The sequence below is a fragment of the Heterodontus francisci genome, unplaced genomic scaffold (genome assembly GCF_036365525.1).
Source record: "Heterodontus francisci isolate sHetFra1 unplaced genomic scaffold, sHetFra1.hap1 HAP1_SCAFFOLD_222, whole genome shotgun sequence".
NCBI classification, from domain to species: Eukaryota; Metazoa; Chordata; class Chondrichthyes; order Heterodontiformes; family Heterodontidae; genus Heterodontus; species Heterodontus francisci.
Window position 1 is genome coordinate 3022472 of NW_027141699.1, and position 4304 is coordinate 3026775.

General features: G+C 40.9%; 1 non-coding gene across 1 annotated transcript; it reads left to right on the forward strand.

Moving 5' to 3' along the window:
* Positions 1-327: 327 nt before the first annotated feature.
* trnat-ugu (transfer RNA threonine (anticodon UGU)) lies at positions 328-401 on the forward strand. Its single transcript has one exon. It is a non-coding gene; the product is annotated as a tRNA-Thr (tRNA).
* The last annotated feature ends 3903 nt before the right edge of the window (positions 402-4304 follow it).

Sequence of the window (4304 nt, forward strand, 5' to 3'; positions counted from 1 at the left end):
AAAATCCCTTTTTTTCAGTATGTGTGTGTGCATGTGTTCAGCTGAGGTAAGAAAGGGACTTTAAATGTTGGTTAAGGTAAAAAGGGAACTTTTAAAATTTCCACCTGTGTGTTTATGCTTTACTTCATGATTAGTTAAAACGTGTTCTATAAGAAACTGATAATTTTGTTGTTCATTAAGTGTCTTCTATTCTGGGAAAAATAGAGCATCTGATTGACTGTATCAGTAAGTGGGAAAAGTTAAAATTTTCGTTGTGACCTGTGGAGAAGTGGGATGAGAATGAATAGTAACCACCTCAGATTTCAATTGCAAGGGCACTTCCGATCTGGCTCTGTAGCTTAGTTGGTTAAAATACCTGTCTTGTAAACAGGAGATCCTGGGTTCGATTCCCAGCAGAGTCTTATTTCGTATTTGCAATATGCTTGAGAAGTTTCCGTTTCAACATTTATGTCTGTGTCTTGTGAACTTTAACTTTGAATTCAAATTACATAATGAATTTCATTCACAGGAGAAAACAGCCTTTGTGAAGGATGTGAGTTTGGAATGGCTCTTCCTCCTCGTACAGAAATTCAGTGCTGATATTTCAAAGGCAACTTCTTTGATACAAATTTGTTCACAGTTGCATTCGACCTGGAAAATAAGCTCGACCTTAATCTCACTGAAGGAAAGTGTGACCGTGTTGTATGTTTCAAAGTGTGTGTGTCATTATGTGTTGCTTGTAATTGAGACTGGGACACGACACAAGTGGGAGGGTTGATCTGAGGTTTGGAATATTTCTCAGTCAGGAGCAAGAAAAATCAAAGGAACCAAATAAGAAAACCATTGTCTCATGTGGTTACCGAGAAACGGTGAGGAGATATTAAACTTTGTTCTATTCAAAACAGCTGTGAACTTTGACCTTTCCTGCCTTTTCTCAACAGTATGTGAAGTGTCTCGGTAACAATGTTCAGTGTTGAGGAGAGTGGGGTCTGGGTGAACAGCTGCTGAGTGTGACAGGGTCAAGACTGGATGCAGGAAGTTCTCTGACAGTCTCTCTCTCTCGCTGATGGGTTTGAGTTGATTTTCAACTGGGAGCAGCTGGTTTTTCGATAAATGAAGGAAGTTCCCTCTGACCATTTTTTTCTGACAGACAGTGTAGGATAAGGATGTAAAGGGTTAATGCTGAAGACAGTGGGATCAACCCCTCCCACTGTCAGAGTGATGATGTAACAGTCAAAAGAGATGAGGTTTGGGAGAAGAGAGAGCAGCACCAAGGATGCTAGCTTAGGAGGCTTGATGAGTGTGTATATAGTATTGTGTAAATTAGAGTTATTAGTTCTTTCAGCTGGAAATGTGGCCAGAAAATATTGATAAAGTCACAATTTTATAATTCAGGAGTCGGAACACAGATATTAACTCCAAGTGACAGTTCTGGGTTCATTTAACAAAAGTAGAGAATAATATTACTCACTGCTTGAAATCCCCCAGTGAGGAGACAGTTAAACAGATGATCTGTTGGGGCATCCTTCGATCCAAGGTTTCGACAGCATTTAATCTCCCTTTCTGGTGAAATTCACTGTTATTTGCAACTTTTTTTATCCATCTTTGATGGGTGAGTGAAAAAACTGAAAAAAGTGAACAGTTCCATCCTTTCTTTTCTTTCTTCTTCCCTTCTTTCCATCAGTTTCTCTTTTCTGTCCCAGATCAATGAGAATCCCAATTTAATCTGCTGTTTTATCCATTCCAATCAGAATTCAACATTCCAATCAAATCTATTTGTTATTGCACAGTGTCTCTCCATGTGTTTTATTCTGCTGTATTCTCTCACAGTCTGATTGATGATCAATGTTACATCTCACTCTCTGTTCTGGTGAAGATCAGAAGCAGTAATATCTGTTTGCACCACCCACCAAGTCGGCTTGAGGCTGTGCCTCGCTGATCATGTGGAGTTAGGAACATAGGAACATAGGAGCAGGAGTCGGCCATTCAGCCCTTCGAGCCTGCCCCACCATTCAATATGATCATGGCTGATCGTCCACTTCAATGCCCTTTTCCCCACACTTTCCTCATATTCCCTGATGTCATTTGTATTTAGAAATCTGTCAATCTCTTCTTTAAACATACTCAATGACTGAGCTTCCACAGCCCTCTGGGGTAGAGAATTCCAAAGATTCACAAACCTCTGATTAAAGACATTTCTCCTCATCTCTGTCCTAAGCGGCTACTCCCTTATTTTGAAATTCCTTCCCTTGGTTCTCGACTCCCCAACCAGGGATCTTAGCTGCATCTACCCTGACTGTCGTTTAAGTATTTTGTAGGTTTCAATGAGATCACCTCCCATTCTTCGAATCTCGAGAGAATACAGCCCCAGTTTCTCCAACCTTTCTTCATACAACAGTCCTACCATCCCTGGAACAAGTCTGATGAACCTTCGTTGAACTCCCTCCATGGCAATAATATCCTTCCTAAGGTAAGGAGACCAAAACTGTATTTCAAGTGCGGTCTAACCAAGTTTCTGTACAATTGAAGCAAGAATTCACGACTCCCGTACTCAAATCCTCTTGCGATAAAGGCTAACAAACTAATAGCTTTCCTAATTGCTTGCTGCACCTGCATGTTAGCTTTCAGTGACTTATTGACAAGGACACCCAGGTCACCCTTATACTCTATACCTCAGCTAATAAAGGAAAGGATTTCATATACCTGCTGAACCACCTTATTGACCTGTCCTGCTACCTTCAGGGATCTGTGGACATTCGCTCCAACGTCCCTCACTTCCTCTACACCGTTCAGTGTTCTCCCATTAATTGTTTATTCCTTTGCCTTTTTTGACCTCCCAAATGCATCACCTCACACTTGTCCAATTTGAATTCCATTTGCCACTATTATCCCCACCTGACCAGTCTATTGATATCTTTCTGCAGTGTGCAGCTATCCTCCTCGCTATCAAAAACACGGACAATTTTCATGTCATCTGCAATCGTCTTGATTATGCCCTCTACATTCATGTCCAAATCATTAATATATACCACAAAAAGCAGGGAACCTAGTTCTGAGCCCTGTGGAACACCACTTGAAACAGACCTCGAGTTGCAAAAACACCCGTACCCAATTCCTTTTTGCTTCCTGCCACCGAGTCAATGTTATGTCCAGCTTTTACATTCCCCTGGATCCCATGTGCTTTTATTTTTTTTAACCGGTTTGTCATGTGGGACCTTGTCAAAAGTCTTGCTAAAATCCATGTAGACCACATCAACTGCACTACCCTCATCAATCCTCATTGTTACTTCTTCAAAAAATTCACTCAAGTTAGTCAGACACGAGCTTCCCTGAACAAATCCAGGCTGATGATACTTGATTAATCCGAACCTTTCTGAGTGACCGTTTAAACTGTCTCTCAGAATTAATTCCAATAATTCACCCACCATTGAGGTTAGGCTGACTGGTCTTTAATTATTCGGTCTATCTCTTGCTTCCTTTTTCAACAATGGTGCAATGTTAGCAATAAAAACAAAATGTACTGCAAATACACAGCAGATCGGGCAGCATCTGTGGAGAGAGAAGCAAAGTTAACATTTCAGGTCAGTGACTTTTCATCAGAACAGATATGTTAACTTTGCTTCTCTCTCCACAGATGCTGCCAGACCTGCTGTGTAATTCCAGCACTGATAGTTTTTATTTCAGATTTCCAGCATCTGCAGAATTTTTATTTTATTGCAGAGACCTCCAATCCTCTGACATCACACCTGTATCCAGTGAGGGATTGGAAACTGATGGTCAGACCTTCCATTATTTCCTCACTGGCTTCTTTTAACAGCCTGTGGTACATTTCATCCGGCCCTGATGCTCATCCCATTTATACTTCTTCTCCCCCTCAGTTTGTCATGTCCAATGCTTCACACTCCTTCTCCTTAATTATAATGTCTGCATCACCCCCTCATTTATGAAGACAGTCAAGTATTCATTAACAAATATACCAACATCTTCAACCCTGACACATAGGTTACTTTTTAGTTCTTTGATGGGCCCTACTCTTTCCTCTGTTGCCTCTTACTCCCATGTATTGAAGAAATATCTTTGAATTCGTTTTGATGTTGCTTGTCAAAATTCTTTCATGCTCTGTGTTTTTCACCACTGCTCCCAAATGCCTGTCGTCATGTCAAAGCACAACTTGTCAGAAGTGGGATTTAAACCAACCCCTCCAGAGAGCGTTGTGATCTGAATGCACCATTTCATACTGCTTGACCATCCTGTCTACCCCATGTGTATGCTTAATGCTGAGGTAGTTATCCATTCTTTGTGAAAGTATTTGTGAGATTGTGGAA